Source organism: Lampetra planeri, chromosome 81 (assembly GCF_965212315.1).
Source record: "Lampetra planeri chromosome 81, kcLamPlan1.2.h2, whole genome shotgun sequence".
Taxonomy (NCBI): domain Eukaryota; kingdom Metazoa; phylum Chordata; class Hyperoartia; order Petromyzontiformes; family Petromyzontidae; genus Lampetra; species Lampetra planeri.
Genome location: NC_136185.1, coordinates 773,786 through 789,009, shown reverse-complemented (window position 1 = coordinate 789,009; position 15,224 = coordinate 773,786). Strand labels below are relative to the sequence as shown.

Sequence of the window (15,224 nt, the reverse complement as noted above, 5' to 3'; positions counted from 1 at the left end):
ATCTTTCATCAATGTGTAATAAACGACTGGACCACGTTGTCTGGCTCAGTGTCCTTTATTATTCGGTTCGTGCTGTACACCCACACGGCTGTCTTGACTCGGTAGCTTCTCCACGGTGCTGACTCCAATGTCGGCCCGATCCTCAACAGCAGCTCCGCTGCTGTTACTCACTCTCAGCCCCCTTGGCTGTACTCTCTGCTGCTCTTCTCCCTCCGCAGCTCTCACAGCTTCTTGCTCTCTCTCTCTCTCTCCGCAGCTCCTCCTGGCAGCCACACCGCTGCCTCTAACACACAGCCTTCCTGGCTGTACTCTGGGGTCGGCCCCCGCTCGCCGGCGGTGCCTCCCTCCTCTCGTTCGCCCTCGTGGCCTCACCCTTTTCCATTCACAACCCGACTGACTTCCCCTTCCGGTTTACCCGCTTAAAGCCCCGAACCTTCCCCCCACGTCACATGACTCCACCCCCCGTGACGTCACCTCCGGAAGGTCGCTTACGCCCGCATTACACCACCCTCCCCCGTAGAAAAATCCCAGCCGACCTCGGCTGACCAATAGCAAATCGTAATGCGGCGAACCGAGCTTCCCCCCCTAAAGGACACTAAGCATATAATATAACAACAAGAACAACAACAGCACAAAGCACAACAACGCACATCCGCATGTCGTACACGACAGCCCCCCGGCCCCAGGATAGAGATGATGTAATTCCGGGCCGCTTAAGAAACCCCCAATAATTACCCAAATAACCGCGATGGACGCCCCAGTATTTACATTTGAACAGCAATATTATTTACACGTGAAAACAACAACAACAAAAAAATTTCTGCTCTTACCCACCAGCAGTCCTCCCTTGAGGACCAGCACAGACCTCAGACGTACACAGCATGTACCCACAGTCACTCTCAACAAACCAACAAAACCCCTAATCGCACACCCTCGCGTGGAGAGCCACGCTCCCAAGCGGTAACGTTTAACTCGCCGTAACCCTCACCGTGGTCGTCAACCCACGGCAACATCCATTTACCATACTCTCGGCTAGTGCCATTTCGGGGATGAGCAGCACTCGGCCATGCTCCTCCCTTACTATCCCATCAGCGATGGACACACACCAGCCTCTTATAGTCTGACGCTTTATAGCCAAGGGAAGATCAATCCCTCGGCAAGGCCAGATATCAACGACCCCCCCCATGGGGTAATGTTCTCTTATAGAGACAATAACGCCCTAACCCAAATCCCGTGAGCCCCCGGCACACCAGGTTCAGTCTGCCACCGCACAACTGAACCATGACTCCCCGAGCCATATGAGCACACGGCCCATTAGTTTAAGACATACCACGGAGGTTTCGCCTCCGGGCTGTCAGGTCAGCCATCAGCCATAGGCCAACGTGACCACCACTCTTGCATCACCCAATCAACAATGGCAGGCATAACAGATGGAATATTTGCCCCACCGAGGTTTTTCCCGCGCGCTCAAAATGGCGGCCCCCTTCGCCCAGCGCGTTCGCGCAATATCTCGCGCGCACTCAAAATGGCGGCCCTTTCCGCAAAGCGCATCGACGCCATACCCCGCGTGTGCGCAAAATGGCGGCCCAACGTGCGAACACGTGGCCAGTTTTCTCCATTCGTGCACCCCAGCTTCCCTTTGCTGGGGGTCACAAATTGCTTCCCCCGTCTTATTGTAACAATCCAACAACGATAGACGCACAGCCCCAGCTTGCTGCGCGCAGCAGTCATATCGGGGAATTTTTAACCAATATTTTACCAACCACATTGGTTACACAACCCAACTCGCAAAGCAACTCGTGGCTGCATGCGACCAACCGAATACGCGACGCAACTTGGCGCCAATTACGGTCCCATTAGCATTAACCTTTGAGACACCCACAACGGCGTCATCACGCACCCTCAAAGCGCGCTCTCTCTCTCACAAAGCGCCGTTACCCATAATATACACAAAATCGCGTGTACATAACATCCATACGACCAAATAATAGGGTCCCCCTCGAATTTGTTACCAATTTCCAAACAGGTACGCACAATTAATAACATCCCAATCCCAATAGTCAATCAATGCATCGCACCCCATAACCGTACAGAACGGTGTAACAGCATATACAGTCAACATATCGCGATCACACGCGCACATTTAAGCACAATAGCAAACCAGATCTGCAGGTAACCAACACACCATTAATCCAGTCGTAACATTGCAGCAACAACACCAATATTCTCTCTCTTGCAACAACCACATCGCACCTAGCACCTCGCAGCACAATACACCAAAAAAAATATATATATTTTCCAATTAAGCCCATCGCACAAGGTAACCCACGAGATGATACAGCGCAAGATACCCGACGCTCCCGAGTTAATAATTAACTTCGCCATCAATATAACAACTCCACACCGCAGCGCACACACACAATTTAACACTCAGCAAGCACAGCATACTCTCCGTCCATTCTCAACACACGTACACACTTTAATTGACACCGAGCAACAAGCAGATAGCGCGTTCATCGTTATTACACACACATACACACTTTCCGAACCGCGCTCCGCACAATCGAGTCATGAGAGAACAAAATCGCCCCCACCCGGCCCTCGAAAGATGGGTGAGGTGTGTGTAAAGGCCGGTTGCGTATCGTTACGACCCGCCCGGGGCTGCAGCAAGAAGAGGATGGCAGGGCGGCAACTTGAGTCGTCTCGCAGAACTCGTTCGGCGACTTGACTGCTCCGTTGTCACGCACCCGAGCCAGGACGGGAGAGCTCCCGCCCCAGCAGCTGTAGCGTCGTCGTCCTCTCCTCGCAGCTCCCCCTCGCAAAACAGCAGCTCACAGCAGGCTGCTCTCCCCGCGGCACCTCCAGATGGCAGCGCAAGGCTGCCTCTCCGCCGCGATGTTGAAGATGGCGGCGTCTCCCCGCCGCGGTGAAGACAAGATGGCGGCTTCCCGCCGTTTCTCCCCTGCCACGCCCAAGATGGCGTCTTCGTGCCACGTGGCAGATGGCGCTGGCAGCGCAGGCAAGGCGTCGGCCTGCAGACCACCATCGGCTTTCCCCACTGCCGTCGTCGGCGTGGTGAGCTCACACGGTTTCGCCAGCACGATTTTCCAGGTCTCCAGCTGCGCCATCTGTCTCAATCGTAAGTCGGATGATGTAGCAGATGATGGCACAGGAATATTCTTTCTTCCGAGCCGTCTTGACAAGCCGTTTCACTTCTGACACCAGTGTAATAAACGACTGGACCACGTTGTCTGGCTCAGTGTCCTTTATTATTCGGTTCGTGCTGTACACCCACACGGCTGTCTTGACTCGGTAGCTTCTCCACGGTGCTGACTCCAATGTCGGCCCGATCCTCAACAGCAGCTCCGCTGCTGTTACTCACTCTCAGCCCCCTTGGCTGTACTCTCTGCTGCTCTTCTCCCTCCGCAGCTCTCACAGCTTCTTGCTCTCTCTCTCTCTCTCCGCAGCTCCTCCTGGCAGCCACACCGCTGCCTCTAACACACAGCCTTCCTGGCTGTACTCTCCTCTCTCTTCGTCGCTCCTGCGACTCTCTGCAGCCACACCGCTGCCTCTAACACACAGCCTTCCTGGCTGTACTCTGGGGTCGGCCCCCGCTCGCCGGCGGTGCCTCCCTCCTCTCGTTCGCCCTCGTGGCCTCACCCTTTTCCATTCACAACCCGACTGACTTCCCCTTCCGGTTTACCCGCTTAAAGCCCCGAACCTTCCCCCCACGTCACATGACTCCACCCCCCGTGACGTCACCTCCGGAAGGTCGCTTACGCCCGCATTACAAATGCAACATCATTCCAAACGACCCCACCATTCGTGTGCTGGTGTCATTGACCCAGTTCGATTTATACCTGTGACCTACAGCTTTCCACACCTTACGCCACGCTCCCATGCCCCCTTCATTCGTTTTTTGTTTATCAGAAGAAGAGCCCCCTGTTGTTTGGCATTCCCCTGCCACGAGTAAAGTTCCGTAAAAATAATCCGCTACCTCATCGGCGGTGCCGGACGGTAACGCTGTGGTGGATGTGAACAATGTCCTGGAGGGAAGGCTCGTAGCCACCACAGAGGCCCACGAGGTCTCTGGACGTGTGCGAGGCGCTGGTAATCTCTACGTATTTAATAAAGTTACCATTAAAAACACGTCCAAAATATTAAACACATACACTCGAGTTTAAGACGTCGGATTTCGGGACTAACATCATCCATAATAGAGGTTCTGGGGTTATATAGCCGAAGTATATGAATGTGTCGTTAAAATTATACATTAGATCAATGCATACATATGTAATGCGAGCGTAAATGGCCAGGCCGGATGTGACGATCCTCGAGGGAGGAGTCAGGGTCACGTGGGAGACGGAGGAGTCAGGGTCACGTGGGCGAGGGGTTATAGGAAGGAGACCGGAAGACATCGCTTGCAGTCGAGGGAGTGAAGAGCGTAGACCACGTTGGGTGGCCGCCGTGCCTCAGCCTGGTGGCTGAGGGGCTCATCGGACGGCGCCAGCCAGCGGGGTGAGGAGAGAGCAGAGTGCGCGGGGCGCACAGGGCGTGCAGGGGTTGCACGGAGCAGCCGAGTAGCTGCAGAACTAGCGGAGGCTAGCACAGGGCGTGCGAGGTTGCACCAGCTGCAGAGTAGCTGCAGAGCTAGCGGAGGACTAGCACAGGGGGTGCGAGGTTGCACGGAGCAGCAGAGTAGCTGCAGAGCTAGCGGAGGACTAGCAGGGCGTGCGAGGTTGCATCAGCAGCAGAGTAGCTGCAGAGCGGAGCAGCAGGGGAGCTGCAGAGTGCGCGGGGCGCAAGGAGAGACGACGCTGGACCGAGGAGGAGGCCAGCGGGGTGAGCGGAAGACGAACACAAATAAAGGACCGACGGAGATCGACATCGTGTGACGGAGTCCTTTATTACATTGGTGTCAGAGTGGACTTTTTCAACGCAAAATAACATCGAGGAAGAGGGCCGAGAACTTGGAAAAGCGTAACCCACTTGTTACGTCTTCCGACGACGAAGAAACGCCCGCCGGCGCATGTCCTCCAGTGGCCACGCGGCGGTCCAACTTGAATCGCTGCGGCCCGTTCTGCTGGATTTTCATCTTTATACGTGACTTTACCGAAAGAACCAAAGAATAATTCCTTGCATTCAATTGTTATTCTCGCATGTAACGCTCCTCATATCTAACAGACCTAATCTCATGTGGCCATTGTGCTCAAGCCTAAGTAGTAATGTGCATTTCACTGCATCATTGTTCGCTTCCGTTTGAATACGGATGGGCATTTCCTTGCATAATTATGTGCATGTTGTTAGTTTGCACATTTACAATGGCCTGTAAACTGTGATCAAGTTATCGGCCTTAACTGTGAAATACGGTCTAAGATATTACAATGTTGATCGAGATAAACTTTAAGAGGTGCATGCATCATAGCGTGTTGACGTTGTTTTATGAATATGTTTAAGAACACTTGTTGACGAGGGTGTGTCTAGACAACGAAGGTGAATTGTTATAGTCGCTCAATTAAAATGGTTGCAATTGCCGTGGATACCCATCTGGATGGTATAGTTTGTAAGCGTTGTTTATTATAATGTAACGCAACTATTATCACATTTCAGTCTATAGCAGAAAGTCCCGTGTGTTGTTACGCTGCTGTGTATGTACAGTGTTGTGTGCACTCATGTGTCTATATATTTTCCACGTGTTTTCACGCAACAGTCGGGAGACCTCGTTGGCCGCTGTGATGGCTATGAGCCTTCCCTCTAGGACATTGCTCACATTTACCGCAGTATGCATCGATATGGAAAACAGACATGAGAACTGCGGGCTGCGGGATTTGAATTGCATTATAATTACTAGTATCACATTGTGGTCGTATTAAAATAACACTATCCACTGCTGGATCTGCCCTTTCAATGGATTCATATATATATACAGTATGATTATTTGACGTTAACGTATTGATTTTTTAACTGTTGAATTCCTGAAAGCTTCCAGCTGTAAGTAGCAGCTCGGCAGGACTGTGGGGTTAGAGCGGGGATATAAACGCGGCGCTTTTGGTTCGTGCCCACTTTTCCAGGCTCCACTTTATCGCCGCCACTATTTTATTTTTTATCAGCCAAAACTTCAGGCATGAGTTGTACTAATCACATACCTGCATTTCCCATATCCCCTCCCTTTGATGCTGCTAATCCTGCATAATGCACGTGCATAAGTAGTACTAATCACATACCTGCATTTCCCATAGCCCCTCCCTTTGATGCTGCTAATCCTGCATAATGCACGGGCATAAGTAGTACTAATCACATACCTGGATTTCCCATAAATATGCTAAATTCCTCTTGATATGCAAATTAGTTTGTCAAGGCGCCCTTTCCCCCCCCCCCCTTCCAACCCAGCTTATATAAATGCTCCAAGCACGTTTGCTGTTTCATTCAGACGCTGTCGCCTCGACAGACCTGGTTATCACCTGAGGACGGCTACTTGCGTTGTGGCCGAAACGTCGTGAGAATTGTTTTATTATGCTTTATTTTTATTATTTTATTACTTCCCTTCTACGTGACTTTACCAAAAGAACCAAGAAGAAGAAGAAAAAACTTCAGGCATTTCAAGAGGGGTTGGTTTGTTTTGAATAGTTTAGATCACCCACCCTGCGTGTCTCTGGGACCACCCGATACGCTCGCGATCCGCCGCAGGATGACCCCTTCATCCCGATATTCACACCTGAGCCTCCGCGTTCCCGAACACTCGCACACACTGAAGGCACTTGTCGCCTTACATGGCGTCTGCCACCGACTGTTGGGCCACATTCCCTGGTGTTGGCCGTGAGCATGAATTTAACGTGACCGAGAATTGAGCTGTGCGCTAACCACTACACTACCTCTACACACACGCGAGTGTGCATGCACAGCAATATTAACGTAATCATTTTTTTTGCAGATGAATAAAAATCGGATTTTTTAAAGTTATCTGAGCGTTCGTTAACTGTACAATGCTTACAACAAACACGTGCACACACACACAGGAGTCAAAGTCAAGTGTACTTACACAGCAGTGTAAATACACACACGCTTACAAGCGATACCATTTCGATTATCATTAAAAGTGTATGACAAAAATACTTCAGCCTGCATTTCCCTGGTAACGCCTTTGAACTGGCAGCAGTTTGCAGCACATTGCAGGGTGAATATAAGCAAATTAACGCAAATTATGCGGTGACATGAATATACGTATTCAGGATTAAGCTTAATAGCCAGATTACAGAAGCTAATAGCTAGATATGCAGATTTAAATTCCAAAAATAACAATTGAATGTAAAGTTCATGAAATGCAACGTCGGAGAACTTCATCTTTCATCAATGCAACATCATTCCAAACGACCCCACCATTCGTGTGCTGGTGTCATTGACCCAATTCGATTGATACCTGAGACTTACAGCTTTCCACACCTTACGCCACGCTCCCACGCCCCCTTCATTCGTTTTTTTGTTTATCAGAAGGAGGCATTCCCTGTTGTTCGTCAATCCCCTGCCACGAGTAAAGTTTTGCAAAAACAACCCCCTTCCTTCATTGACGGTGTTGGGCGGTAACGCTGTGGTGGATGTGAGCAATGTCCCGGAGGGAAGGCTCGTAGCCACCACAGCGGCCCACGAGGTCTTTGGACGGTTGCGAGGGGCTGGTAACCTCTCAATAGTCAATGGAATAACCATATAACACGTCCAAAATATTAAACACGTGCAACATATTGAACATTCACAAAATATTGAACACATTCACACTGGTGTATATACACACCGAAGGTCGTATGTTACAGACTATAAGGTGACGATTGTTTTTTTTTGCGTTACTTTATTACAAACCACGCTTACAAGCTAAACCATTCAGATGATTATTCAAAGTGTGACGTAAATTATTATATAACACACTTGTTTGTTAGACGCACCATGTTCAACACGAATGTCCTTAAATAGGTTTATTAAACAGGTTCAGCACAGAATAAACTTGCACCTCTTAGTCCAAATCAAACTCGACATCTTCATTTCTATACTTCGAACTGTATGTCGCTGTTAAATCTTCTAAACCTGCAGCAGTTTACAGGACATAGCCGGGTGAATATTAGCAGATTCACAGGAAGCACTGAATTATGCGTACAATTATGCAGTGAGATGTACATACGTATTAATGTTTAATTACAATGGAAATATTAGCTAAGCTATGTTGCTATATATGCGAATTGTTAATGTAAAAATTAACAATTGAATGCAAAGTCCATGATAGGCCAAGACGAGAACAAAGGAATTGTATGCGAGAGGGGAGTTATAAGGGGCTTAAAATCAGACCTCAAGCCCATTTCGAGAGGGATTTCGCTGAGGATAGACGCTTGACTCTTCGCTCTGAAGATTACCCTTCTCCTGCGAGACCCAGCCTGGTGAGCACGATTGTGTGGCGACTGGGAGAGTTCGATCTCTTCAGACGGGTTACAGGGACATTGACACACCGTGCATCAACAAGTAAGTGCCTTCGTGAGTGGATAAACTGGTAATCGCGTGTGTAGTTCAACTTAGGAGGCGTTAATGTCTCGGTTAGACTTTAGTGAGAGTTTGCTTGTGTGGATTTTATTTAGACATTCACGCAGCATAACTCTCAACAACACCCACGACTGTTACTCTGCTCTGAAGAATCAGTCACATGGAGCAGATAAACTCTCCACAGCGCCACGCACACACGGACGAGATGACATTCAAGTGCTCTGTGTGTGGGAAGAAATTTGTACGTAAATCAAATCTTCACAGTCACCAGAAGACACACACGGGCGAGAAGCCGTTCGATTGCTCTGCATGTGGGAAGGCATTTGCACGGAAATCAGATCTGAACACTCACCAGAAAACACACATGGGCGAGAAGCCATTCAAATGCTTTGTGTGTGGGAAGGCATTTTCACAGAAATCAACTCTTAACAGACACCAGAAGACACACACGGACGAGAAGCCATTCAATTGCTCTGTGTGTGGGAAGGCATTTTCACGGAAAACAATTCTATGCAATCACCAGAAAACACACACAGGTGAGAAGCCGTTCAATTGCTCTGTGTGTGGGAAGGCATTTGCACGGTCAGCACATCTTCACAGTCACCAGAAAACACATACGGGCGAGAAGCCATTCAAGTGCTCTGTGTGTGGGAAGGCATTTTCACAGAAATCAAATCTTAACACTCACCAGAAAACACACTCTGGTGAGAAGCCATTCAATTTCTCTGTGTGTGGGAAGACATTTTCACAGAAATCCAATCTTAACACTCACCAGAAAACACACACGGGCGAGAAGCCATTCAAGTGCTCTGTTTGTTTGAAGGCATTTGCACAGACATCACATCTTCACAGGCACCAGAAAACGCACTCGGGTGAAAAGCGAATCAATTGCTCTCCGAGGGAGAGGACATATTCACGGTCATCACCCCGAAACAAGCATCAGAAGATCCGCAATGATAGGGAAGTGAAATCAAAAGGTTTAATGCAAAGGGCAGCAATGAGTCCTGAAAAAAGTGCATCTGTCGATCATATACAGGTGGATCCTGAGAGATGCCTAGATGTAGTGGATGTCATTTGTCCTGACAACAATTCCTTTTTTGACCTCATGCAGTTGGATCCTGAGAGGTTGCTGGATGTCATGAGCCCTGACAACAATTCCTCTTTCGACCCCATGCAGGTGGATACTGAGAGATGGCTGCTGGAATGGCTGGAGAGTCAAAGTTTTGAGTACTTCTGTTAACTCTTGAAGTCCTGGAATATGCATGTTTGTGTCTCTGTTAGATCAGTTAATAAGGTACGAAATATTATTTTCGTGATTTCCAGTACCCCAAGCTAGAGTGATGTTGTGAATGCTCTATAATGTGTTCAGATGAAAGCCTTCCTTTTAAGTTCCAGAAGTGTTCACTTATTTCAGGATGACAACAATGTTATACTTCTATAGATGCGTTGCTTCGTCTGGTGGTTGTATAATCGGGACTGGTAAATGTGTGGTGTTTATGGTAGAAAGTGCCATGTCATCTTCTCACAGCTAATTGCGTGTTAAAGTTTATTCTAGACTTCGTCACGTTAAGGTGGTGCTTTGTAGTCCTATCGGACTACTTGTTGATGTGTTGTGAAGCGCAGTGGTTGTGTGGTGGTTCAATTTCTAATTTTACTCTCGTGGTTAAGTGGTAGTGTTGAGCTAAAGTTGGAGAAATACTGTGATCACAACTTTGCTCAATATTTTAAACATGTTCTTTATATTTTTATCATTGTGTAATAAATAAAATAACTTAAAATAATAGGTTTCAGAGAGTGCGTGGATTGCACGTTCGTTGTTCTTGTGTTTGATGGCTTGGACTTCTGGACGAATGGCTTCAGTCGAAAAGGACGTCAATGGGGAAATCGACGTTCACGTGTTAGATTTTCAGAATATGTTTTAACTGTTGAATTCCTATTGGGAAATAATTTGCCTAGTTCCTTCCTGTTTGAGCAAGCGTATTAATAAAAATTTCAAATACGAGTATTAACGTGAATTTTCTTGCAGATTAATAAAGACCTGAATTGTTTTTAAAGATGACTGATCGTACGTTATTTCAACCATACCCTTCATTAAAAATACACTGACGAGTAGACATACACATACAAGTGTGCTTATAAACACGACTGTCTATACAGCGGTGTGCATTCACACACGAGTGTGCATGTGTTTCTACGAGTTTTAACTTTAATTTTCTTGTAGAGCAATAAAGTCCTGACATGTTAAAGATGACTACTCGTCCCTTATTGAAGAAGGGAAATAATAAAATAATAAAAATTCACATTTATAAAATAATTTTATCGTGTTTTATTTGTATTAAATAATAAAATAATAATTAAAAATTTACTCAATTTAATTACTTTATACAATTATTATTTTATTATTTCCCTTCTACGTGACTTTACCGAAAGAACCAAGAAGATGAAGAAGAAAATAAAACATAATACAATAATTGTATTATGTTTATTTTAATTATTTTATTATTTCCCTTCTTCGTGACTTTACCGAAAGAACCAAGAAGGTTAATTTACTTGCAGAATAATAAAGACCTGACATGTTAAAGATGACTAATCGTCCCTTATTGCTACAATCTTCATAGCGAACACGTGTGGAGGCGAGTTTCAGGTGAAGCATCTCCAGCACACAAGTTGACCCTCACCTGGCAGCATCGTGGCTGTCCGCTGATCACACTCATGACGTCACACTCATGACGTCACACGCACGAGCTGTAGGGGCGGGGCTCTGTCCGCTCAGTGGCGCTGTTTTCATTAATTTAGCACCACGAGCGGGGAGTCTCATCCCTGTAGTTCCCTGTTGTGGTGCCGCATTCATCACCACGTTGCCCCTCAATTCTTTGTACAAAACACACACCCACACACGAGTGGGCATAGCAGTGTATATACATAGACGAATGTGCATACATATACACACGAGTGTGCATATACATGGGTGTACATACAGATATGCAACGCAGTGTACATAAGCACACGAGTGTACATACAAAGCATTGCTCGTCAACTTGGATTGCGTTCCACTGCGAACACGCACGTTTGAACCTACATACATATGCACACAAATGCATGTACATGCACACACGAGTGCTCGTCTTGTTGTAGTGTTTCCTTTGTTATGGTTCATGGTATACGCAGGCGTACAAAATGTGCACTTCACACCTACGCGCCCTTGGCCCATTGATCGTGATGATGATGATGAATAACATGTTACGTGATCTAACAGAGAAACGAATGCTTACAATTGGAACAATAAATTTACTCAACGAGTTTTGATTAGGATGGTGCGGTTAAATAGCTATTCCAATCCATTGAGATTGCACATTCAGCAAATTATATTGCGACCACAATGCGATCCTTATAATTATAGTGCAATTCTAATCCCGCACCCCCAGTTCGCATATCCGTCCCTAGTTTAGAAATTAAATATATGCATACATATGCATACATCTGAGTATAGTTGGATAATAATGTAGGAGGACATAGAAGGAATCTAACTCGACTTATATGCATCTTCGGGGAATGCATGAGCAACCACCACTCCTCGACTCCTGTTGATTGCGAGGTGAGCCCACGGTAGCCTGGCGCTTACAGCTTTCTACACCTTACGCCACGCTCCCACGTCCCCTTGATTCGTTTGTTTTTCTCTGAAGAAGAGCCCCCTGTTGTTTGGCATTCCCCTGCCACGAGTAAAGTTCTGTAAAAAGAATCCGCTACTTCATCCGCGGTGACGGACGGTAACGCTGTGGTGGATGTGAGCAATGCCCTGGAGGGAAGGCTCGTAGTCACCACAGAGGCCCACGAGGTCTCTGGACGTGTGCGAGGCGCTGGTAACCTCTCCATATTCAATAAAATTACCATAAAAAACACGTCCAAAATATTAAACACATACACTCGATTTAAAGCTTTCGTGACTGCAGGGATTCATCTTCTTGGTTCTTTCGGTAAAGTCACGTAGAATGTAAACAATAAAAATAATAAAATAAAACATTATGTTATTTTATTATGTTTTATTTTATTATTTTTATTGTTTCCATTCTACGTGACTTTACCGAAAGAACCAAGAAGACACATACACTCGAGTTTAACACGTCGGATTTCGGGACCAATATCATCCATAATAGAGGTTTTGGGGTTCGATAGCCGAAGTATATGAATGTGTCGTTAAAATTATACATTAGATAAATGCATACTCACAAAGGGAAGCGTACTTCAACAGGGATTACCATTGGTAGGGCTATTTTAATAAACACAATAGACAGGAAGGACACGTTCAAAGGGCTCGCATAATGCACACGCATAATGTACGTGGCCTCAGTAATCCCCTCCCCCCCCCCACCCCCACATTGTGCAAGAGCGCAGCTGCGTGGTCAACACATCTACGCTTCTATATAATTTAGTTTGTTTAGTTTTAAACCGGTCTCCTATCTCTTAACATTGCCCCATAGACTTCCTATGGGAACCGGTTCCCTATCTCTTAACATTGCCCCATAGACTTCGTATGGGAACCGGTTACCTATCTCTTAACATGGCCCCATAGACTTCCTATGGGAACCGGTTCCCTATCTCTTAACATTGCCCCATAGACTTCGTATGGGAACCGGTTCCCTATCTCTTAACATTGCCCCATAGACTTCCTATGGGAACCGGTCCCCTATCTCTTAACATTGCTCCAAAGACTTTCTATGGGAACCGGTTCCCTATCTCTTAACATTGCCCCATAGACTTCCTATGGGAACCGGTTCTCTATCTCTTAACATTGCCCCATAGACTTACTATGGGAACCGGTTCCCTATCTCTTAACATTGCCCCATAGACTTCCAATGGGAACCGGTTCCCTATCTCTTAACATTGCCCCATAGACTTCCTATGGGAACCGGTTCCCTATCTCTTAACATTGCCCGTAGACTTCCTATGGGAACCGGTTCCCTATCTCTTAACATTGCCCCATAGACTTTTTATGGGAACCGGTCCCCTAACAAAACAGTAAGACTTCACAAATCTGTCTGTCGCCTGATGAAGCTAGTTGTAATTACTGGCGAAAAGTCGTACTCAGATTGTGAATGTTGTGGCTTGGCTCTCCAACACACCGGTTAGTGCTGTACTAGTGACGCATTTCCACGTTCTGTTTACGTGACAACCCTTACTAGTTGGCTGTGTAGGGTGGTGGCGGGTTTCAACGACACATTTATATATTTACGCGATCTAACCCAAAAACCTCTAATATGGACATTTTAAAAAGAAACATGCTTACAAGCTTTAACATTCAGATGATTATTCAAAGTTTATTAAATAAATAATGATATAACACAATCGTTGTCTAGAAGCACCCCGCTCAACACGAGTGTCCGTAAATATATTTAGAAAACAACGTCAGTACAGTATAAATTTGCACCTCTTAGTTCAAATCACAATTTTAATACTTCAGTCTGCATTTCCCTGGTAACGCCTTTGAACATGCAGCAGTTTGCAGCACATTGCAGGGTGAATATTAGAAAATTAACGCGAATTATGCGGTGAGATGAATATGCGTATTCAGGATTAAGCTCAATAGAAAAGATTCCACAAGTAATGACTAATCCCATATCTGCATTTCCCATACATATGCTAAATTCCTCTTGATATGCAAACTCTTAGAACCTCCGAGTTCAACCAGCCTACACAACAAAGGCTCATTCCTAACAGCGTGTTTCAGCCGCATCGAACCTCACAATAATAATATCCTCCCACCCTCAACCAGCATATATACAAGGACTGTTTTCTTAGAATTTCTCTTACTTGATACAGCTATCGTGCTGTGACGGTTCCACCTGAAGACGGAAGCTTGTGTTGCCTCCGAAACGTCGTGAGAATTATTTTATTATGTTTTATTTATTTTATTTTATTATTTCCCTTCTACGTGACTTTACCGAAAGAACCAAGAAGATAGAGCAGCTCTGTTGCTAGATATGCAGATTGTAATTTCCAAAAATAACAATTGAATGTAAAGTTCATGAAATGCAACGTCGGAGAACTTCATCTTTCATCAATGCAACATCATTCCAAACGACCCCACCATTCGTGTGCTGGTGTCATTGACCCAATTCGATTGATACCTGTGACTTTAAGCTTTACACACCTTACGCCACGCTCCCACGCCCCCTTCATTCGTTTTTAAATCCTTTATATTAAGTTCACTTGCTTGCTTGCGCGCTTACGACCGTGCAAATCTTTCGGTCGTTTTTTAACCCACTTCCCGAGATCCAATCGAGCTGACATTTTGCACACAGACTCGTTGTGCGTGACAATGTATTTCTTGAACAAAATATTTCCAAAATTTTACACTTTTTAGGGGAATTGTTTTTTATATTTATTTACCAATTGCTTAATGGTGGTAGGCAATCATCTGACCCATATGTGGCAGCCATCTCAAGCCAGAGGACGAGAGGACTCTAGACGCCACGCATATAATGGATTTATAGTGAAAAACTTTGTTTTTACGGGTTAATTTTTTTGTTTCTCAGAAGGAGGCACTCCCTGTTGTTTGCCAATCCCCTGCCACGAGTAAAGTTTTGAAAAAACAACCCCCTTCCTTCATTGACGGTGTCGGACGGTAACGCTGTGGTGGATGTGAGCAATGTCCCGGAGGGAAGGCTCGTAGCCACCACAGTGGCCCACGAGGTCTTTGGACGGGT

The 15,224-nt window shown here is 46.2% G+C and overlaps 1 pseudogene; it reads left to right on the top strand.

The window, feature by feature from the left end:
* The first annotated feature begins 8,725 nt into the window (after positions 1-8,725).
* The window catches only part of LOC144738284 (uncharacterized), a 432,396-nt pseudogene continuing 425,897 nt past the window's right edge, over positions 8,726-15,224 (top strand).